General features: G+C 45.6%; 1 protein-coding gene across 1 annotated transcript in view; it reads left to right on the top strand.

The window, feature by feature from the left end:
* The first annotated feature begins 5,742 nt into the window (after positions 1-5,742).
* Scml4 (Scm polycomb group protein like 4) overlaps positions 5,743-24,478 on the top strand; it is a 101,873-nt gene continuing 83,137 nt past the window's right edge. The window contains exon 1 of the mRNA XM_004637471.2: positions 5,743-5,787. The gene's annotated coding sequence lies outside the window, so the exon portion shown is untranslated. The remainder of the gene's footprint in view (positions 5,788-24,478) is intronic.

Genomic DNA, 24,478 nt, shown 5'->3' with positions numbered 1-24,478 from the left:
TTTTTTTTTTTTTTTTTGCGGAACCGGGGATTGAACTCAGATCCTGGCATTTGCCAGTCAAGCGCTTATCCTACTGAGCCATCTCCCCAGCCCCCGTATTGTTATCTTAAAAGTAGTTGCTAACATTACCAGATACTACCAGATACAGGCATGCAAAAATTGATCAAACAATATAAGTACTAACTGTTGCTTTCAATGAACTTAAATAAAATTTTTAAAAACATGGGGTCTCTCTCTGTTGAGCCCTATAATATCCCATTTCCCTGGTCTCCCGGTATACATACTCCCCTCCCCTCAACAGTTTCTGGGGGAATTGAACCAAGGAGCAGCTTTGTTTTTTTCATCAGCTGAAATTTCATACACTCTGCACTTCATTTGGAGGCTTCCTCGTGGCCACTTGGAGCACACATAGAGGTCTGGCTAAGGTTGGTATTTTCAATTCTAGAAGTTTTTCAGCATTCCAGGTTTTGTTTCACAAATACGAATGGGGGTGGGGGATTGTAGAAGAACAAAGGAAACCTCAGTGATAGAAGCAATGGCTTGGAAGGTGCAGCTCAGTGGCAGAGCTCTTGGCTAGTATGCTTGAGCCCCTGAGTTTGATCTCCAGAAGTATTGAGAGAGAGAGAGAGAGAGAGAGAGAGAGAGAAAGAGAGAGAGAGAGAGAGTTTAGAGGGTACTTATATGAACCTTGAAAGTCACATTTGTTCAAAGGAAATACAATTTTTAGGGGTCAGGGATTTAGTTCAGTGGTATAGCACCTGGCTGGCAAATGTGAGGTCCCGAGTTTGACTCCTGGTACCCTCCCCCTCCAAAAGGAACACAATTCAAAACACAAGGGGTCACAAGGAGATAGCTTTTTTTTTTTTTTTTTAATGCATTTGGTACAGGGTCTCACGACGCAGCTTGGATTTGTAGTGATCCTTCTGTCTTAGCCTCCCCAGTGCTGGGATTACAGGCATGCACCACCGTGCTCAGGCTTGAGATAACACTGTAATAGCTAAAGGAGCACAGGGATAGTAGGCAGATGTTTTCCTGTCAACTTTAGCAAATATATTAATGTAATGTCAGATGTGAGGGGAGAATCAGATGAGAAAGCATGGGCTAACATTAATCAAGATTAGGTTGCTTTAACCCTTTATCTCTTTCATTCATTCAGAAATGTGTCTTCACTTGTTTCCTGTCAAGAACCAGGCACTGCACTGCATGCTGGGAATACAGTGAGCACAAGCTCCACCATCTTGGAGTTCATAGCTTTGTGGCCAACAGAAAATCCCGATGTTGGGCCCCTCCCCAGACCACTCCCTGGCCATGGCCTGATGGCCTCTGGGAGGTGCTCTACCGAGCTGCCAGACCTTGAGAAAAGTTTCCACTAAGACAATCTCTGAATAACAGCCCAGTCACAGGCTCAAAACAGCAAGGGGAGGAGGCCTTGTAGAAGGGACTTGTTTTGGGTCCAGGAAAGTTTGAACGTGTTGTTTTTTCTTTAGTTATTTTCATCTCGTTTGGTCAAACATACAGTGTCCAGCACAGAGCTTTACTAAAACTAAGGCAGGGTATTACTGCTCTGAGAGGACCCTACTGAGGGTGGAGATAGGAAGCCTGTCCCCACACAGACTCTGGAAAGTCATGAGGAGGAAGCCCGGGACCTGGGACAAGAGGATGGCTGGGCCAGCTGGGGCACTCTTCACTTGAAGCTAAGTCAGCGGCTGCATATGACCTACAACAGCCACTGGGAACACATGTAGCAATTCGGCTAAGGTTGGTATTTTCAATTCTAGAAGTTTCTAGACGTGCAAAAGTAAAACTTCGGGGCTCAGATTTTTTTCAATAGTAAAACTTAGGGGCTCAGGTTTATGAGAAGTAAAAGCAACTTTTCCAAGTTCCAAGGGAAAATTCTGTTACTAATCATACACCTTTTTTATTATTGCAAGAGAAGTAGGTGATCCTTTATAGAGAATATGAAAAAGAAAGAGTAAGGGGCTAAAAATCATTCATCGTTTTACTACCAGGGATTCATTACTCTCAACATATTGGCCAATATTCTGCAAGTAATTTTTCAAAATAAAATTATATTCTGCCTATTATTTTGCAACCTGCACTTGGTTCCTCTTTTTTCAGTTCTTGGTGTGAACCCTGAGTCTCACATGGGATAAGCCAGGGTTCTCCCATGAAGCCGCTTCTCCAGCCTCATGTTTTATATTCTCCTATAACATCTGTGGGACAGATTACACAATGCCCTCAACCGAAAGGAGGGTAGGTTTAACTGGCTCATGGTTTCACTGCAGGGTTGGCTGGCTTCATGACAGGAGGGCTCAGGGGAGTGTGGCTGCTCCCTCCATGGCAGATGGGAAGCAGAGCATGGAACAGAGAGGAAGAGACTAGGGCACAGATATAGCACCCAAGGTCATGCCTCAATGACCTTCCAAGAAGTATGCTTTACTGATCCCCTCATGGGTCCACACCAATCAGTGATGATTCCACCTCTTATCAACCTGACATCCACACACATCTCCTTAAACCATATTTAATCCCAAATAAAGATATTTACAACTTCATAATTCACCTAGCCTGATGCAACCAGCCTCTGTACAACCAAGAGTGTACTAATTCCCATCTTAAAGTCTCAGCAGTTCCAATATCACCCAAGTTCAAAGTCAATGTCTTCTCTGAGATTCAAAGCAAGTTCCTACCTTTAAATTATTGTCTTGAAATTAAAAAGACAAGCTATAGATTCCCAATATATAATAGTACTATGGAGTAAACAACCCCTTTCCAAAAGGGAAGAATAGGGGGATAGAAAAGTTTAGGACCAAAAGCCAGACCAAATTCAGCAGAGCCACATATACCTCAGACTGTTCATCATTTTGCAGCTTCTCCAGCTTCAGGAGGCTCAAGACGAAGTGTGTTCAATGATGTGGAGTACAACTTTTGGGGTTGTGCGAGTAGAGGAGGCTAGGTCTCCCATTCCTACTTCAGGAAAGGAAACTTGGCCTTTTTTCCTGTTATTTTGCCATGCTCTCTTCTTAGTACCTCTCCCTCAAATCAACAGTCCAAAGTGCCAGTTTACCTTAGTCTTACTGATACTATTGAGAGAGAGGCCTTATTGATACATTGTGTGCTTTTTGCCTGTTGGCCATGGCAGTCACAGCTGAGCACTTCTCCAACGCCAAGCATTGGCAGAGAAAGCAATTCATAGGATTGTAGAATGTCGGAACCAAAGGCACTGTCTTGTTCCTAGTACAGTCCTCCTTGTGAAAGAGAAGCAATGATTTGACCATTGTTATTGGATTCATAGCAAAGCTGGAATAAAAGGCGGTACCAGAGGTTATGTTGCAGAGTGATTAATTATAGTGTCTTTGGTGACAGACTCCCTGTGGGAACCCTATATTCACCACTTTTGAGCTGTGATACTTTGGAAAAGTGACTAAAAATTCCTAGGTCTCAGTTTGGTTTTGTTTTTTATCTGTAGAGTGGGAATGACACATATTTCATTAAATTGTTGGAACTGGGATACTGTATGGCACAGTAAAGGTCAGCTATTATCATGACAGTAGAGGCTGCACTGCTACTACCACCTTAAGATCTGCACTCGAGGCACCCCAGTGTTAACTTGCTCTTGAGTTAGCTCTTACTAACTACAATGCCAGCATTAAGTTCAGTTCTTGGCATCACTGCCAAATTGACCAGATGACCAGCTGGGTGATGACCCCTGCATCCTGGACACATCCGACATAAGGACAAACCACAATGACAGCACACCTGGGAGGAGAAAGAGAAGCCTGGACCTCAAGGGTCAGAATCAGAGGGCCCAGTAGAACAGGGCACAAAACCATTTTAAAAAAATTAGATGGTTCTAAGCTTTTTTCCTTTTCACAGTGCTTGGGGAATAGTTTTGAACATTAAGAAAGATTTGTTTTATTTATCCAAATAAGTATTTTAAAGTCAAAATCAGTGTAGTCTCTTAGCTCACTGTGGAGCTGTGGAGTTGAACGTGGCAGGAGGTTGACCGTGAGGTCGCACACAGAGCCACAGCCACTCTTGCGGGAAGAGACGCAGGCCACAATTAAATCATGCATCAAGCCTTGTTTTCTTTTTTCCTTCTCCTCATCCTCGTTAATAATATCAGCTTATGAAAATGATCCAAATGAAAAACTACTAAACCTGCCTTTCCCCTCATAAGGCAAAAAACAACAAAAAGCACCACAACAGAATTCAATGATCAAGTGAACTAATGGAGTAAATTTCTCTTTGTTCAATAAGTACACTGCTTTGATTTTAAAATGTCTTCCTATCACCATAATTTGAAGAGAGAAGGTTTTTGTTTCTTTCTAGCATGACTGCCCATGCATTCAGGAAAACCTCAAGTTAGAGTTGGATTTTTTACATTCTCAATCACTGATCACGGGGCCGGAGAGATGGCTCAGTGGACTGTGCTTCCCTGGCAAGCACAAGGGCCTGAGTTCAATCCCCGGTTCTGCCAAAAAGAAAAAAAAAAATAGTAACAGCAAAACTGAGCCCCCCTACCAAATTGATATAAATCATTGATCAGGTTGTGGCTGGAGGCTGCACTGGCTGTAGTTGAGGTTTGGTTCTGGCTAAATGTGATGCTGTAGGGTGTAACTGTAAGGACAGCACTTCTGAGAAGAAATTCTTGGGAATAGCCTATGACCCCAGAGTGAATGAAATGGGCAGTGGGGAGCCTCGCTCTTCTTTAGTGAGGAAAGAGGAAGAAAAGTATCCTCACTAGGCCAAACTGATCTGCCCTGGAGGAGGCAGCACGGCGTGGAGGACACAGAGCAGCTCTTTCCTGCGCGAGGACTGCTGCATCGCAGGCAGTTCCCAGACAGCTTCAGGAGCATAGACACTCCTGAGACCTTTCACACGCAGCCCTGGAGCCTAAGGCACAGGGCTTGTGACCTGTACACCTGTGTTGCAGGCAGCCGAGAGTTGCTAAGTCCAGGCATGGCATAATGGTGTATTTACCTATGTAACCATACTCCAAGCATGCAAGTTCCCTGAACAAGACTGCTATTGGACCATTTCCCCGTTCCTCCCTCTTTTTTTTTTTTTTTTTCTTTGTTTCTTTTCTTAGTTTCTTCCTTTCCTTTCTTTTTTATCCAAAGCCCAACATTACTATCTCACAAGCCCAGTTTGGCCCTCACTGCTGCAGGACTGGGACAAAAAGGATGATGTTACAGTCTGGTTTCTATGGCAACAGAGGAGGGGTAATGAAAACTGAAATGTTGGAAACACCCATTCTGACAGTTGTGACATAATTCAGGTTATTACAAGGACGTAACTACCAAAGAAGCATAAGTGTCATTACCTTTCAGTTCCTGTTGACAAAAAGCTCACTGCACATTTTCTCTTAGTTGGGCTGCTAAGAGGAAGGAAACACCAAAACACCACACACACACACACACACACACACACACACACACACACACACACGAGGCTTCGCTTTCTGCATGTAAAATGTGTGTGTTCTTTAAAAGCCAGTGGTTGGCTGGTTTTCCGGACATGATGTGGTTGAAGCTGTCATCGTAATGGAAATTCATTGCTGTAGCTATGGTAAATCGAGTGCTCTGCCTGTGCTGAATGCATTAGGCTAATGAGGTATTTGCAGCCGGAGAGCAGGGCTGCTGGAGACTAACTGTGAGCCGCTAGTCCCCAGGAGGAAATAGCTTTTGCAATACTTGGTTTGCGTGTGCTGAAAGTCACCTATCGTCTGAGCCAACACTCTGTCTGCTCAGCACGCTGACCAGGGCCACGGTGAACAAGCTGTAGGTAAGGGCGTGCACAGCAGGGGGGGTGCTCTTAACAGGGGTCCTTCTCTTTGAGCTGCCAGCATGACAGGCTACCTGCTGTAGTTCTGGGGGGTTGCATGCGTGCCGCTTAGGCAATGCCTGAGTGTTCTGCTCTAAGCCCAAGAGTCCAGCAGGGCAACTTCCGTTCTTCCTGTACCAGTACAGGCGTTGATATCTTCACCAGGTCACTATCAGAAAGAAGGGTGACCCCAGAACCCTACAGGCTGTACCTTTTGGAGGTTACACATCCACTATTCCTTAACTCTGCATTGAGATGCATAGAAAGTTGTTTTTTTCCCCTTTCCAACCACGAACTCAAATAGCTGGTTAGCATTTTTTCACAGTAATTTTGTTTTGTTCATTTTGTTTTTAAATTAGAAATTATAGTATATCTCGAGTTAAGTGTATTTACCTAAAATTTGATTGTTAAAAGTGGTGTGTTATGAACATATCAAGGTGTTGACTTTTAATTGAATTTTATTTTGAATGTTTCAGGTGGACTATTTTGCATCTTTGTGCCAGTTGATGGTTTTAGTTAGTTTTTTTGGGTGAAATCCAAGAGACTGTGGAGTGTTCAAAAGAGTTTCCCCAAACTCAAAGACAAAGTCCCCGCTTTCCCAGGTAGAGTGTGGGGTGACTGAATGTGTTTCCCCTGGCTCCTCTGCAGCTGGTGGAGTCCTCTCTTGGTCACTTGCTGGTGGAGACAGGGCCGGTGGGTGAGGGCCATGTGGACAGAGCCATCCCAGAGACAGCTGGTGTGCTATACTCGACATCCTCTCCTCTGAGGCAGCAGGCGAGGGGTGGCTTGTCGTGTTGTCTATGGATTCTACGACAGTCCTCAAGAGGGTTGGATCACCAGTAGCTTTCCGAGACGGGCAACGAGGTTGGTCTCAGACACTGTGCGGCCAGCGTATGGCGTCCAGGTGCTTCACAACTGAGGTATAGGTTGTCTACTTAGCTATTGTTCTTTTTCACCTGAGGCATCCTTTCTGAAGAGTGAGAGTCAGAGTTGCTTCTTTTCTTGTGACTTTGCTTTTCTTAAAATAGAGTATGTGGAGTGAAAGAAGAAAAATGCTTACATGAGTATTCATTGTGTGGTAAAGCAAAACCTCTGGTGGGAGTGGAGTATTTGTGGAGCATTTAGTGTTGCTTGGTGGGACCAGCTTGAAAATGTGATAAGGGATTGGAACAATAGCAGCTGGATAAAGATAACCTAGAAAAGCAGTATTGAGCTATCTCTAAAATCAAAATGTAGACCCTTCATTTTAGGAAACTTGCTTGGTGGCTTCAAAATCTATCCTTTAAAAATACTTGTGACATATTTTTTTAAAGTATGAATGTATTTTCTTTAGTTTGATAAATTTATCAGTCTGTTTGATTTGTAAAATAATTTTTTAAAGGTATGGATCCCATGAAAGCCCAGTTGCTTTATGTTGAAAACGTTTACATTTCTCCCGTGTCACCAAAACCACTTTGTTTGCTGGCAAAGAGAAAGAAAGAGAGAGCACAACAGAAAGAGTAGCAGAGAGACAGGGAAACAATAAGCGAAAGGAGCACATTGTTTTCCGTCCTGGTTTTGCACTCGGTGGTGTTTTCGCCAAGCAAAACCCGCAGAAACAGTTTCACTTTCTGGTTCTGGGTCCTGGGGTGAGATCCCAGGCTTTCCGCTGGTCGCAGGTAAGGCGAGGACTTCAGTGCCCGAAAACAAGCCACCTTCAAATTCTGTCGCCCTGCTGCCAGAGCTTTTGTCCTGACAGTTATTCTAAAGTACTGGGTTTTTCAATGTCCAACAATATTTGCTGATGATCAAAATCCAAACAATAACTCCCAGGCAAAAAGACAGAAGTGTTGATTTCTGAAACAACTGATCAGAACAATCACAACCCAGTTGCCTACATCTCTAGTTCCATGGTGGCATATTTATTTATTTATTTTTTTCTGTATTTTAAGACAGGGTCTACAGGGTCTACAGAGTCCCAAGACATAGATCTGACTCCTAGTGATTCTCCTGTTTTCAGCCTCCTAAGTGCTGGGATTACAGGTGCGCACCACCTCACCTAGTCTCAATCGCAGTCTCAGCATGCCCTGGAGGCGTGGCCTGCACAGCACACCCGGGATTGAACCCTGGCCTCTGCGCTCTGCCTAAGCAGGAGCTTTAGTCTGCTAAGCCGTCAAGGCGGCCCTTATTTACTTATTTTTAATCTCACTTTTGAATCCTGATTACTTAACTTGGATAAGTTTAAGGAAACACTCTAAAATTATAACTAAGAATGCCCAGAAAGGAATAATCTTTCTATGTCATAAATCTGGGGAGTTAAATTTTAGAGTTGTTCATATTGTAGTTCTGTTTACAAATTGATGTGATCTCAGAGCACATCACACACCCACACGCACACACACACCCTTCCTATCATATACTTTGGAACAACAGTTGGGGCCACACAGAGGTGGTGGCCAATGCTCACAGTTTATTCCCTGGGGCCCTGGTAGGGCTCCCTGGGATACTTATTTCTCCCTGTGTTGATGCCCTTGGGAGCCACAGCTCTGTGAGGCTTTTAATTTTAAATTTTAATTTAGAGGGAGCCAGGCTGTGCTCCCTTTGCACACATGCTGGAAACAGCTGCAGGGACAATGCCCTCCTGGGGCTGGGGGCTTTACACTTCAAACACATTACGGCTTGTGTCTGGATGTCCCCTAAAGCCTCATGTGGTCATAGGTGGGGCTTTTTCAGAGATAGTTGGAAGTAGTCTATATGATTGATTCATGCTACAATGCTAGAATTAAGACTGAGTGATTAATAAATTAGTTCACTGATTGGTTGGGCACTGCCCCTAATCCTAGTAGACCAGACAGAATATAAAAGAGACAGAAAGAAAAGCTGCTAAGGTGCATTGTTTGCTCGCTTTTGCTGTCTTCTGCCTGCCATGAGCCATTTCTCCTCTGAGATGCCCCTGTGCCAGGCCACCCTGCCTTGGAGCCAGCTGATTATGGACTGAAACCTCTACAGACTTTGAGCTAAATCAATCTTTTCTCTCTTAACTTGTGGGTGTTGGGTATTTGGTTTCAGCAACAGGAAAATGAACTAACATGAAGCATTTCCAGTCTTTCTTTGGTCGATCCTCTGATTTAATTGGCATTGAAAGAAGATGAAGGAAGACCCTCTTCCAGGGTAGTCACTAAAGAGCAAAAACCTGGCTAATCCTCCTAGATCGACATTTGAAATGAAAAGCAGTCCCTTTGGTGTAAACACAGATTTCTTTTTATTGGTGGGTGAATTTGATGTTTCCAAGGGAGAGGTTTTTTAAAGTGCTTTCCTGGACATATTATTTCTTAATCCTGCCATCTCCCAAAAGGTTGGTTTGAGGTTTATACTTTTTAATATTTTTGTTGCTTTCAAAGACAGACAGATGAGAAGAGATGAGGGATTGGATTAAAAACAACCTTGGGAGAAAAAAAATCAAATAGTTGGGTACAACTATAATATAATAGAAGACACAAGGGTGCCTAATAAATTACTCTAAATTTTAATTAATGAGACACTAACACCATACCACAAGACTTTAAAATGACCACTTTATCAATAAGGTGATAAATTAACTTTGGATTTAGCAATTTTCTGAGCCCTGGGCAGTGTGCAGCCTCAGAAGGTCTCTGTAATGCTGCCAATTTTTAACAATTGGTCTTTCAGCAACTCTGGTGGATTTTAATTCAAATACCTATTGTGACATTTTCTGATGCGATTCCAAAACCATTAAGATCACCCCAGTCCTGAAAGCTCCAAGATCCAAGGAGTAGTTCAGAATGTTCAGGTTGCATTCGGTTCTTCACTTTCTTTTTCCTCCTTGGTGCTTTTCTACCTTTCCCCCCTACCCACCTCTGTGCATGCGAGAGCATGGTCCACATTTCTGTTCCAAATCTGCGGGACTCTGCTGTAAATCGCGGAGGCCAAGTCTGTGTTCATTGCTGCGCCCCCACCGTGTCTGGGGCATTGGCGGTGGGAGAAGAGCTTCCCATCATTGCTGCCTTCCTCTTGGTCTCCATTCTGGCAAATGTCTGTTCCCTCAGGTCCTGCAAACTCTTGCTCAAGGTGTGTTAGGCGGAGACCCGAAGCAGAGGACTTGGGGCAGAAGGGCCATGCTGGACGTGTCCAGGCAGTTGGAAATGCAGCTTACTCTGACTTATACATGGTAATGTCTGAAGAGGTCCAGAAACAGGTGGCATTTCAAAGAGCATTTGCTACAGCCCTGTTGGACACACACACACGTGCATGCACTTCCCAGTGCTGCTGCTCACCAGTGGTGGCATTGGGGGCAGCCTGCAGTCACCCTGCGAATGACTCCCAGAAGTCACTGGAACCTTCAAAGGTTAGCATTGTTGGGCTCCTGCTTCTCATAGCCAAGATGCTTGGCTAGGATGGAATACTCATGACCAAGCTTCCTGCTAGGTGAGCAGGGCACTCCTGACCCAGACAAGAACATCCTTGCCTTTGGGCATTTGGAAAAAGCCCCTGCAGTCAGTATCAGCCCGCTTCACCACCATTTAGAAACGCCACACCTCTTGCTCCTTGGAGGGGTTATTGCTCCACCACTAGTTTAGGGCAGAACACGGTATATCACCCTGTGCCAGTCCTTGCTTAGTGTTAAGCTGAAAAGTCATTCCACAGGATCTATGCGACCTGCTGGGGTTGTGGGAATATATCTTCAGATCCCCAGGGAGGCCTCCTGGGGATGACTGTGGCTTGCAGCAGTTGCAGTCAGTCAAGTTTCATGGAGAACCTGGTAATGTAGAACCTTCTACACTTTCCTTCCTTCTCCAGCAATCCTGGATGAAAATTTTGTTTTGGAAAGACAGCTATCACCTTTTTTCCTTCCTTCCTTCCTCCCTCCCTGCCTCCCTCTCTTCCCTCCCTCCCTCCCTCCCTCCCTTCTTTCCTTCCTTCCTTCCTTCCTTCCTTCCTTCCTTCCTTCCTTCCTTCCTTCTCCCTCCCTCCTTGCCTCCCTCCCTCTCTTCCTTTCTGGCAACTGTGTTTATTGATCAGATAAATGAAACTTTGGTCCACACTGCTGATTTGGGGACCAGCTGCACACCTGGCAGCGGGCCACCAACCTTGTGAGGGAAGCCAAGCAGTGGTCTCGCCTCCTCCAACAGCACGGCGCTGCGGCAGAGGAGTGGGGTCAGCTGTCATGAGGGCTTTAGTGTGCCTGGGAAAAACATTGTTGATGCTGTACTTTGAAAGAGGGTGATATCTGCCAAGCTTTAGGGAGCTGCAAGTTGGTAAATTTGATAGCAAAAGACTTTGCCCCTTTTCTCTTCCTGCACTGATTATTATAGTGAAAAAGCATTCATTCTTTCAAGAATAGAAGCATATGGCTCAAAAGTAACTCTAAAGAAATGTACAGCCTCTACCAAGTTTGGGGACAAAGTTTGAGTTGGGCAAAACAAAGAATTGCTTTAGTTGGATCTAAGTATGGCAGGGGAAAATGACACCAAGCAAAGAGGTATCTGGAAGAAAGCAGAGGAGGGAGCCCCTTCTCGTCTCCAGGGAGACCATTACTTACTCCCCCTCGGGTGCTTATAGGTGCAGTTTAGGAAAGAGTCATAATAGCAATGACATTTGCTTTAGAGATGTTACTGGCTCTTCTCCTTTCTCTTGTCTGGAACATCATTGCTCTGATGAGAAAACCAGGGTTGGACACAGTGTTTCCCCCTGGTGTCCAGATCCAGGCCCTGGGCCCTCGCACCAGCCTGCTGTGTCCTCAGAGTGGCCATGTCTGGTCTGCTTTCAATGCAGCCTTCAGCTTGGGGCTGCCCCCAGGAGCAGATCTCGTTTTGACAGGTAGCCTTTGCCTTGGTGAATGAGGAAGGGCTGGATCAAAGAGAAAAAACATGCAGTGAAGGCGAGCTCCAGGGACTTCATGCTTCTGATTGGAGGCAGGACCTGGAGGGTGTGGAGCTCAAGCTCTTTGGACCATTTCTAAGCTCATGAAGGAGGACTATGAGGATAGTTCTCTTTTTTTTATGGTTTTCCGAAAAAGATACCAGCCTCCTTCCCTCACGGTTATTTAGGACCTGGTGTCTTCATTGATGGGAGAGTGCGATGAAAGCAAGACTTTATGAAAGAATCATCTATGAAGATAATGCTGTTTATTTCAAAGAGAATTAACTTTGAAACGTTTCCTGAGGCTCTGGGCATATTGCCCAGTAAAGATCACCCCTGTGGGAATAGATTTCTGTCGGTTTTCAGAGATGAGACGCCCGTGCTCATCGGTTAGATTTCAGCAGGTCTAGATCTGCTGTTGCCACTGTTATCTGTGCCAGAAGAACTTGCCTTAAGATTTAGGGGTCCACCAGCAGTCCCCTGTGTGCTGCTCCTTGCATTGGCATCCTCTGTCAGATGCCAATGTGTACTTGAGCATATTTGAGGGCAACATTTAAAAAAATTTTTTTTTGATACAGTGTCTCACCATGCAGCTTGGACTTGTGCTCCAAGCCTCCCCAGTGCTGGGATTACAGGCATGTGCCACCATGCCTGGCTCTGGAGCTGGCATGGCCTGTGGTACCAGGGATCAAATCGGGTCCTTGTGCTTGCCAGGCAGGCACTCATACCACCAAGCTATCTCCCCGGCTCCAAGTATATCATGTTTAAGATCTCATTTGGGAAAAAAAGCAAGCAAAAAGTTATATAGAAAACTTTGTTTTGCCCAACTCGACTTTTATCCCCAAATTTAGTAGAGGCTGTACACTTCTTTAGAGTTACTTTTGAGCCGTATGCTTCTGTATATATATGCACATTTTGGGGTGCATATTATGAAGCATACAAATGGTAAGGAAAAGCCTGTTCTAATGCTTCAAATCACTACCCACAGTGCGAAAATATGGCTGTCATTTTAGTGTGTATAACATAATGAATATTAAATACTTAACATAAATAAAGAGGGCAAATGATATGGTAAGGTTATGTTGGTTCCCGACATGGAAATGGTTAATTGGTCCCACAGTGAGAAGTTGTACAGATCTTTGTTGCCTTAATGAGATCAGGTGGGTATAAGCTCCCTTTAGGGATGTGAAATTAGAAATGCAACTTGGGGTGTGATGTGGGCAAGAATGTGTGGGGACCAGGGGTCTGAGGTGGCACTAAGGACTGCTTCCTCTCTGTTGCCCTTCCTTTTAGCTAAGTCACTTGGCATGAACCCAGTAAAGACTGAGCAAATAAAAGAGCTTTAATCTCAAAGCAAAAAGAAAGCAACTCATTCAGAAAGGTTTGTTTCATGCTCATTTCCCTGGAAATAGCCCAAATCTCTGTTCAGGTCAAGTGCTAACGAATTGAGTTCCTAGTATCTGGCTTGAGACCAGGGCAATGTACAATGAACTAGAATATATATTTCCTTCTGGACATAGGAGGTCAGGTCATATACGACTATATTTGGCATCTGCATGCCTGAAGAGAGAATTTCTATAGGACCAAGGTCCTAGCTGGTCTTTTCAGTTTAGGAGAATTTACTTGCCAGTCAAGGGTCCACTTAAGCCTCAACCATTTTCCAGCTGTCTCACCCCACCACCCCATAGAAACTGGGAGTTAAAATAATAACCAAAAGCTTGAGGAGAAAGCATATTACAGAGGAGGAGAGCTCGAGGAGAAAGCATATTACAATCGAGGAAAGTTAAAAAGCAAAACCCTACACTCTGAGTGGCTCTAGGCAGCTCTCAAAGTCCAGACTGAATGGATTTGAAAGCCTTCACCAAAGGGGGCGTGACTCAGACCCTCTCCTGGGTTCTCCCAGGTGCAGCAGCCCAGGCCTGTCCTCCCCACTAGGCTGCTCAGTTGCTAGCAAGGGCATCTCTTCCTCCAGCACTTTCCCGAGCTTCCTTCCCCAGGAACTTCTTCCCCTTCTGAGGACTCACTTTCAATGTACTTTCCCAGAATATATCTCAAGGGAGCTGTACAGAGTCCAATTCCAAGTTGGAACTGGCTTGCTGGGTGACCTAGTTCTGGGCACCCCTGACCTTCCTGAAATCTCTTGTCCTTCCTGAGGACCATGGTTCTCCTTGTCAGCCCCACGGCTGAGTGATTATGAGGCAATGGACCCATGAAAAAGGTTTAGTAAACTATGCATTTCCTTAGGCCAATTATGCTATCCGTCCCCCATGTTGTACCCCCTGAAGCGCCTGCCTTTCCTGAAAGCTGCTCTGCAGAGGAGGACTCGCCTCACGCACATGGTCGTGCTAAGGCCGCAGATCAGAGCATCGCGAGCATCAGCTCCACTGTGCTCAGCAGCCTCATTTTGTTTCCTCTACAAGGAAACCAATGCAAGAAGGCTAATCTGTTTCCATTACACATGTGGGGAAACGAAGGTTTTCTTAAATAGCTTACTGGGTGTCATGCGGCCATGTGAAGAAGGTTGGGGGCTTTGCCTGTGAGGACCAACGAGAAAGAACCCTTCCATGCCAGGGTGCCAGCTGCTCTTGCTCAGTCAGGCTGGACCATCCCAGGCTAAGCAAGCGGCTGGAAAGAAACGACTCCCTGGTGTTTCTACTTGGAAAGGCCCTTTCAGTCCTCAGCAAACTTCTTTTAAAGTAGTGCACTTTCAGTCCTGTTGGGCTTAATCTTCTTTTACAAATACTTTTAACACCCTCTTTACAGTCCTGAGGTAAAATTTTCAGCTAATATAACCCATAATTTAAGATAACCTATGCCCTTAATTTAAGAAATATTAATATATTATCATAACTGAAATATAAAGAGGGATGCAGGTGAAGTAACTTGCAATGCCTTCCGGCACAGGCGCCTGCTCTGGACAACAGACAGAAGTGGCGGATGCTGACCCAGTGCCCTGAACCTCCATGGGGCTACCCTCCAGGGCAGTGGAAAACTAGAAAGTTAAAATAATAACCAAAATAAAGAGCTCGAGGAGAAAGCATATTACAATTGAGGAAAGTTAAAAAGCAAAACCCCACACTCTGAGTGGCTCTAGGCAACTCTCAGAGTCCACACTGAATGGATTTGAAAGCCTTCACCAAGAGAGGTGTGACTCAGACCCTCTCCTGGGGCCTCCCAGGTGCAGGAGCCCAGGCCTGTCCTCCCCACTAGGCTGCTCCAGTCGCTAGCAAGGGCATCTCTGCCCTCCAGCATGAGGGAAGGAGGAGCTCCACTGCTTCTGATGACTTGAGTTTCCAAAATGATAAACAACTTTGGAATTCAGAAACCAACAAAGACCAATCTTCTCTCAGTCATATGCACTAATGACATTCTTGGAAAACAAAGTATCTACTAAAACCTGGCAGGAATGCCTTGCTATGGTTCAGATATGGTTTGAATGTGGTCCCCAGAGCTTCAAAAACTGCAACGTGGTCTCCAGACACTGGAGAATCTTTACAAAGTGAGCTCAGTGCAAGGTGATTCAGCCACCGGGGACATTGCTCTTGGGAGGGATTGAGGTAGTGTTTTGGGAACCCCAGTTAGTACCCAGGAGAACACAGTACTATAGAAGGAGTAAGCCTAGCCCCCTTAATCTCTAGCTTACATTGCGATCTCTCTTGCCCACACATGGTGCCATACTGTGTGTGATTTGGAAGCAGCCCTCATTAGAGTGTTTAGCTGAATAGATGCGCTACTCAGTCTTGGATTTTAACCTTCAAAACTGAGTTAAATCAACTTATTTTCTTTATAAAGTATCCAGCTGCCAGCATTTTATTGTAGTAGTAGAAAACCGACTAAGGCATGTTTTATGTTTACATGTAAACAAAGTGATTTATGATTTTACTTTCAGAAAAGCAAGGTTTTCTATGTGGTAAGACAGTGCTTTGTATTTATGAATAGGCCTGTCCTCCCCACTAGGCTGCTCCAGTCGCTAGCAGGGGCATTTCTGCCCTCCAGCATGAGGGAAGGAGGAGCTCCACTGCTTCTGGTGACTTGAGTTTCCAAAATGATAAACAACTTTGGAATTCAGAAACCAATAAAGAATATGAATTTTGAAGCTCTGGGGACCACACTCAAACCATATCTGAACCATAGGCATCTCCATTCATTGAAGGACATCCAGCATCCTGGTCTCTGCTTTTTAGGGCCAGTGGTGCTCACCGCCCCCTCCCACACTGGGTCACATAAAACCATCACTGATGCATTTCCCCAGGGCCCCTCTGCTGACAATGCCATCGCCATCCCTGAGCACTGGAAATCAGTGCACCCACCTGGCCACTCAGTTTCCTGTCTTCCTCTTTCCCAAACACCTGATTCATTATGGAGCCCTGAGCCACCACATAAAGATACCACGACTTTCAGGCTGCTGTGCTGCAAGAAGCCAAAGCTGTGGGCGGAGGTCCTGGGGGATGGACACACAGAGAGACGAAGACACGTGGGGAAAGAATCCACTGGGAAGTGGCCCTCCAGGATATGCCACCTGCTGCCAAGCTGCCTCACTGAGTTTCTCCTAAACCCCTTTTTCTGACCCCTATACTGCTGAGGTAGGATGAGCCACAGAATTTAGAGTTATTTTATTTTTATTTATTTATTATTATTTTTATTTTAGGGAAGGGTCTACAGAGTGTTCAGGGTCTTACTACTAGGTTGGACTCATCATGATCCACCTATCTACAGCCTCCCAAGAGCTGGGATTACAGGTGCGCACCACCATGCCCAGTCTCACTTGCCATCTCAGCATGCCCCGGGATGGGGCCGGAACCCCCTGCCCCTGCACCTGCTTGCAGGCACTTTAATCCACTAAGCTATTCGGCTGGCCCCAGAGTCATTTTAATGCAGCAGCTGATGGTCATGGTACATAGTAATGACGTTCTTTTTGTCTTGTGCATTATTTTTGATGTCTAGGAAAGAAGGATCTCGCTACCTAAAATGCAAGGTTGGAGTCACTACAAAATATATCTGGGCTCCATTTGGTAAGGTTTGAAATGAGAGAGGGAAGTTGGGCTGCATGATCATTCTGCACACTGTCCCCATCCCCAGTGTCAGTGTGTATACAGTCACTCTCAGAAGTGTGTATTTTGGGGAGAAGTATTATCTTAATAAGTGTATATTTAACTTATAAGGACTATGTATTTATGTTTTTAATAAATATGTGATTTGAGTTTATGAGTGTGACAAAATTTCATTTAAAATTTTTTAAATTTTATCTGAATATGGTAGCTCATGCATGTAATCCCAGCACTCTGGTGGCAGGAAGGTGGCCTTTAGGTACATAGTTTTATCTCCATGGCTTCTTTGACTGGAAGTATCACTGAAGAAGAGAAAGGGGCCTCAGTGTCCAAAGGAGACACATCTGTTTCTTAGCACCAGATCCTTGCTGGTAAGAAGTCATGGTAGGTCTGGGGAGAGGAGTAGGGGTGGGTGGATTATGAAAGAAGAAAATGTATTCGTGGTGTTTGTAGGAGTGTGGTAGGACCGCCGTAAGACAATACCTCAACTGGGTGGCAGGGGTGGGAGTGAATGAAGGAGAAGAAGTGTATGTTGGCTCAGTTGTAGATCAAGCCCAAGATCAGGTGCCAGCAGGGTCACTGTCCTTGGTTTGCACGTGGTCACTTTATCCTGTGCGTGCCTGTGGTCTCTTGTCTCTGCAAGCCTTTGTCTCATTTTAGCAGGGTTTAGAATGAAACCCAGGGCCACATGCAAGGAGGTTCTCCCTGGCACACCTTCCTCTAAGGAGACCAGCCAGTTCTATTGGATCAGGGCCCAGCACCTTAAGACCTCATTTAACCTCAATTACCTCTTTAAAGGCCTGTTGTGGCTGTGTCTACGTGTCCTCCCAAAGCCTCATGTGACGGGTCAGAAGATGGTTTTAGGCTGAATCTAGAGCATGTGATTGATTTGTAGTACAATGCTGGGTTTAGAGGTGAGTGACTCCTGGATCAGTCCACTGACTACATTGGCACCACCCTAATCCCAGTAGGCTGGATACAATATAAGGGACAGAGAGAGGCTTGTCTTTTTCTCTCATTGCTTTTCCTGTCTTCCCCTGCTATTAACTGCCTCCATCTGCCATGTGTCACTCTGCCTTCAGGCTAGCCAGTTATGAACTGATACCTCCACAAACCGTGAGCTAAATAAACTTTTCCCTTTAACTTTGGGCATCAGGTATTTTGTCTCAGCAACAAGAAAAGTAACTCTTTCCAAATACAGTCATGGTGAAAACTAATGCTTCAGTTTATGAATGTGAGGGGTCAGTTCATTACAGTGTTTATTTTAAGATTTCATTTGACTTTTTAAAATCTATGCCCCTGTAAATTATCAATGATAAATATGCCTCATAATCATTTTTCAAAATTTAGCAAACACCCACAAGTCTTGGAATTTTAGGCCAGTCACATTCTTGCTACATTCTCAATAGTCACAAAGAGATTCAGATAGTCACAAAAAGATTCACGAAGTTTCCAAATCTTTCTGACAGTATAAGATGGGGTCTTGATGGCCTCAGATTCCTCTTAAAGGGCAACTGGAATCTCTCTCTCTTCTCTCAGTCCAGGTTCACGAAGTCTACAGAACTGAAAGCTAACAAGGAGGGTTACACAACAGTGGCCTGCAGCTTACGCTTGCCTAGTTAGGTCCCAATGTGTGTCCCTCTGTTACCAGGTTTTTGGGTGCTAGATTTTCCTCCTAAAGGTGGTTTCTGGTTTCTTATTATCTTTAACAAAGAACTGATCAAGACAAGCACAAAAAGAAGCCAATTTTTTTATTTATTAAAGGAGGAAAAAAAACCACATTTTGCCGAGTGAGTTCAAGCCAACTAAAAGTAGGCAAAGTACACCCTGAAAGCCACCCCTAGTGAAAGAGAGAACACTGGAATGAGAGCTCAGTGGTGCCTGTCTTTTGTGTTTCCCACTGCTCAGGCTGACATCAGGTCTAGGTTGTCCTATCAAAAATCAGCTTGACTGAGAAGATAACAATGGGCAATGTATTAATTATTGAAAATGTCTCATTGATATTTGTTTCTCAATAAAATAAAATAATAAAAAAGGAAAAAAAAAATCAGCTTGAGGGGCCGGGGAGATGGCTCAGCCGAATAAGCGCTTCCCTGGCAAGCACAAGGGCCTGAGTTCAATCCCCGGTTCCACCAAGAAAAAAACAAAAATCAGCTTGAGGTCTCTGGAGAAGAACTGGAGACAGTGTTCTCTGATTGGTTCCTCCTGCAGGGCTTTGGGAGTTGTTCAGCAAATGTGACCTAACACTGTGTAATTGACAGATGCCTTCCACTTCCCCAGCCAGTTCACCCTGCCCTAATCTCCTGCCTTACCACCTCTCCCGGGGAGCAGAAGATCCCCCTTCCCAGGAATCAGGATTTAGCCTAAGATTCTTCCTAAACCCTTTGGAGGGAGGAGTCTTCAGGATAAGGGTTCTATTTGAGTGAAAATTGATAATTCAACTTTAGTTCATTTGTCTAGGTTTCCCTGCAATTTTGCTTGAATTTTGAGGGATGAATTTGCTGAAATGAATGGTAATAACTTTGGTCTGAATTTTAAAACCCTGAGGTTTGAAAGCTCTGGTTTGCCTGCCCATGAAATGGGTACAAGTTTGATTGCCTGGAGCCTGAGGTGGCCTGAATGAAATGCTTCGCTGCTATATCAGTGACAGCACCAGGGTCAGGGCAAGGGTCTGATACTGCTGAATCCCAGGCTAGGGCCAAATCAACTTTAGCCTGTGGATTTGAGGACACCTGAACCTGAGGAAAGATCAAGATGGGGTGAGTGACCACAGAAAGGTTTGAAAGCACATTGCTTATAATATTTGGTGCAAATGTTCCAATTCACAATTTATAATGTGAATTGAATTTGGCTCTGGTTGGACTCTCACAGTGATAGTGTCCCCCAGCTTGGGGAAGGAAGCCCCACAGAAGCCCTTTGCCTTGGGATCAGGGATTAATTGGTAGTCTTAAAGGTGCTGCCTTTGTCCACATGCTGCATGCTGCCCTTGACTGGCCATTTACCATGGATTCTGGGTTCTGCTTGGTGTGGTGGACAGTGTGCAAAGACTGCAGGGAGAAGAGAAGTGAGCACTTGGCTTTGGGTTCTGCCCTGTGAGTCACAGACTTCCTCTTCCTCACACCCCAGGGTGAGGTGTCAAGACTGAGCCTCCAGGACAGAGGACAGTGTCCAAAGGGGCCAACTCCAGGGCTTGGCTTGTCATAAGCTAAAGGAGCAGCCTCTTCTGATGCCACATGTTTTCTGGATCCAGCAATGTGCACATGGGCAGAGGGGGAGACGGGCCACTGTGTGCCTGAGCACTTTTTAGCCATACAGAGCTGCAGTCTGGAATTGCAGCTGTCAATGGACATCTCCACTCGCCTGTCCCATGGCCACCCTAGACTCTACATTTCCAAAACTGGACCTATCATTTGCTCCCCTTTCCCCAAATCTTTCCCTGATCCCTTATTCCATCTTAGTTGAAGATACCACTGCTTCCCCAACTCTGAGCTAAGTTTTTGACTCTCAAAACTCTCCTCACCCATGCTGTTGAATTAGAAAAGCAGCCCTAACCGATGCAACTTTCAAGAGAATTTCCCGCATCCCCTTTCTCCACCCAGCCCCAGGACACCCCTGCTAAGGCCTCACTGTAAGCATTCTCCATAGGGACAACAGGAATGATGCGCACTTCTGCTCTCCTCTTGCCTCTGGATCTTACCTCCTTGACACACGCCACACATTATACCAAGGATATCACTGTCAGGCACAGATCTGGTTATTTTGATTTACTTGCACTGCTATAGCAAGCTCCTTGTGATTGGGTAAATATTGTACACAGTTTCAGAGGCTGGGATGTCCAAGATCCAGTGGCGCTGGAAGGACTGGGGTCTGGTAAGGGCTGCTGTTGCTTCCAAGGTGATATTTTGTTGTGGTGTCCTCCAGAGGAGATGAATGCAGCGCAGATGGCAGATGGGTGGAAGGGAAGGGTGTGCCTCCTTCAGCATTTATAGGACGCAGGTTCTAGCAATGGAAGGAGGGCCCTCACAACTAATCACCTTCCCAAGGCCCCACCTCTTCATTCTGTGGCATTGGGGTTAAATTTCAACATGCATTTTGGAGGGAACACCATTGGTCAGATTATAGCCCTGATCTGGTCACTCAACTGCTTACAAATCTCAGAGAGAGAGAGAGAGAGAGTCCATTACTTCCATTAGTGGCTGCCCAATGTGTTGGCTGAAATCTCTGGTGTATTGTCCCAGCACACATATTTTACTTATAGTTATTTAATTATAAATAGTTCTTGAGTACATATTCCCAATAAATGTATATTATATTCATAGATTGCATAGGTACCATAATATTGATTCATTATATACATTTTACAAATATGTAAAAATAGGAATGAAAAAGGGCACGTACGAATGGGCCTTCCCCTGCACATACCCAAATGCTTCAAATTTTTTAACTTTCTTTGTCTGTGTCCCAGAATTCGCTCATTACTCTGTGCCTTGGGAGTATATACATCCCACAAAGCGCCTCTCTGCAGTTCATTCCTGGGACCCTGGTCCTGTAGACTTCTTTACTACCGATGACAGTGTGAGACTTTGGTGCCAAGTTTGGTGCAGCAAGTAGACCCTGGCCCTTCTCTTGCTGCACTATTTGATGTATTGTCTTTCTGGTGGGCAAGGACTGGCCATGTTCTTGTTGTCTCAGAGGACAAATGGCAACAGTAACATGTCTTGCCTTCCTTTCGCATTCCGAGGAAGACCCCCTCCCGGCTTGTGTCTGGTTACTGTAGCAAGATATGCCTCCTGCAGAGGAAGGCAGAAGCAGACAGCCAGACAGACTCGAGGAGGGTGAGATGTGCGAAAGCAATAATTCTGCATATCACGCAATTAGGCTAATGTGATGTAAACAACGTGATGGGTGATGTTTGTGTTTATTTTCCCCTCAGACTGTAATTAATTCATGGAAGTGCTGTAGGTTGTTAAATTTTAGCAAACGAGAAAAGAACTGTTCTTTAAAATAAAAGCAGTGGCAACAACCTAGTCATTTCACAGTACTGCGAACGAGATAATTACAGCTGCAGAGGACCGCGCTCCTCCGGCGGCTGCGCACAGACTGTGAGCGCGACGTCCTCGAGTTTCTGCCACGCAGCGTAGGAGCGCTTAACTCTCTTGTAGATTTTCTCGCCGGTGTCCAGTGGGGAATAGAGCTAATAAATACGACAATAACACTGTAACAGACAAGAAAGGCTGAGGCAGCGTTTTGTTAATTTGTGTTGAGCTTTAGCCTGAGCTTTGCTGCCTCTGAGCAGGGAAATGGTCGCGTCCTGGCCAATTGCAGGCGTTTTCATTAGAGGTCTTGGGAAAATCTCGAGCCGGCAGATGCGCGGGACACCACAGCCGGGGTGCCCAAGGTGGGCGCCTCTGGCCCTCGGCGGCCAGGAGGTCCGGCCAGAAGCTGGGCCTGGAGAAGAGCTGCAGAACTTTAAGGAGGAGTGCGTCCCCGCGGGCTGGCATCCAACAGCAATCAGCTGCCCAGCTGTCGGCACCCAGAGCCCTTGTTTTAACAAACTGATGGCGAAGATTGACAGAAATGGCTTGACCCCTTGATAGATCCCAAAGCATTTCTACAAAACCTATTTTTCACTCTTGCTCCCTTTCATAAATTGGCTTAAATACAATGCAAGAATAAAGACCTCATAAATCAAAAGCTGTTAGCCTACTCGGGTCTCTGAAATTTATGAGTAGTAAGCAGAACAGCTTGGGAACATTTCAGCGAGTAATTCCCCAGCTCCCTCAGATTGGATACAGCTTCCCTTCTTTGCCTCCTGCATACTATCGGGCTGCCAACAACTGAGCCCAGGCCCCAGAAAGTAGTACCATTGTTACCAGGCTTGGTTCCCATTGGTCTGAAGCTCAGCCCAGCTGTGGGCACCTCCTGGGTAACGAGCAAGAACTGAGAGAAGCTGGTGGTGGCTGCCCTTACATCTACGGCACAGCCTCAGGAATGGCTGCTCAAGTCAGCTCTGGGACTCTGTCCCTGCCTCTTTCACTGTTAGTCCTGGGGCTGGAAGAACGTGGGATTAAATGGCAGCGAGGAGCTGCCAGGTCAGGAAGGGGACTTAAAAGTCAAAGCGACCATTTCTGTGATGGTTCAGGATATGAATGCTGGTTTTGGGGGCCCATTGTGGGGTCCTGGAAGACCCAGAGAGGAGTAGTGAGCCCATCAGGCCCAGAACTGGGGAATAGAGCTGGGTTACATTTCAGTTGTTGGACCTCTTGGTTGGTGTAGGAGAAACCAACTGATAGCATTCCTAATATTTGTGTGTTAATTAGTGGTCATGACCACTATTGAGCTCTGTGGTCGTTGAGGCACATGGGATGACTTACGTAGGCCATGCAGAGAAGCAAGGGAAGGTGAGTGTCCTGTGGGGCCAGAAGCAGGTCTCCTGACCTTCTGGAGTCACCTCCTCCTGGCAGCCAGCCTGTGTTCCTCCAGCTCAGGTGCTTATTCTTGGAGGATTGGTTGGGGTCCACACCCATCCCTTGTTCCTTTAGGTTGAGGGTTGAGGGGTGTGTGTGTGTGTGTGTGTGTGTGTGTCTGCTGCCTCCCCCAAACACACATGGGGCCCTGTGGTTCAGCCTTGGTGTCCAGCAGCCATGTCACTGCCTCAGTGAGCAAGTTACCTCATCTGGTGTCTCCAAAGCCTTAATTTCCTACTATTAAAATAGAGACGATCGAGCCTGTATCTCACTCAGCAAATGGGCTGTGTTCAACTCATAGAACACAGATTGCCAGGCCAAGCCTCTGCTCATTGGTGGAGGAAAAATTCCCATGTGCCGACTGTCTGTGAGTTGAGACGAGATCCTTTATGTTGCTAGCTGTTGGACCCTCACTGTGTGAGAAAAGTGGAGGGGACAGAAAGGTCCCTCTGTAGTGCCACTCTGTGATAAGCACTATTTTATTCTATGAGAGAAGGAAAAGCAAGAAAGGATAGCTCTTAGATGTGCTCCTGAGGCTGTGTTCCTTTCCCTCTTCCAAAGGAATATTCAGGCCAGGAACTTATAACCCTGACCTTCTCCAAGTGACTCTGTTAGCTCATGCTCACTGACCCCTCGCTGGGCCTGGCTCTCCCCAGAGATAATGGATGTCACATTCCAATACCCTTGTTTTTGTGATCATTAGGAATACAGTCTTTCGGCACCAGGCTCATTTCCCATCAGCTCTCACTGCTAGTGTTATGCCTGCCCTGTGCTCTTAAATCTGAGGGCCTATAAAATAGCTTCGCACATAAGCAAAGCTTGACGTCATTCTTTGCTGAGCTGAGACAGAAAATAGCTCAGAAGAATGCAGAGTTAGTCAGAAAAGTGGCGTTGGCTGACTCTCAGCATAATCCAGGTTTCAGGTGTCGTCTGATAGCTCTCAGCTAGCAGAAACATTGGGGCTCATAGGATCAGCGCAGTGGTGGTGTGTTGGGGTGCTGTCGTAGTAGCTCTGGAGCAGCTGCACCCCCGTGCCCTTATGGAATTGGGGGTGGCAGGACATGCTATCTTTTACACGTCATGAGTTCAGTCCTCCCCATAATTACTGAGAATAAGTATGCTGTGAAAGAGAGGTATCTGTTTTCTTACTTACTTGTGTTTAAGGAATGCCTTGTGGCTTGTTTTAGGCTCTGTCCCGGAATAAAAGTTAGCTAGGATGTGATGCTTACTTTCGTGGCACTGATGATCCAGTAGAGAGGTTGGAAGACATTTTCTTTT

This window comes from Octodon degus, unplaced genomic scaffold, assembly GCF_000260255.1.
Source record: "Octodon degus isolate 3935 unplaced genomic scaffold, OctDeg1.0 scaffold00090, whole genome shotgun sequence".
In the NCBI taxonomy this organism is placed as follows: Eukaryota; Metazoa; Chordata; class Mammalia; order Rodentia; family Octodontidae; genus Octodon; species Octodon degus.
This window is presented reverse-complemented; position numbering and strand designations above follow the sequence as displayed.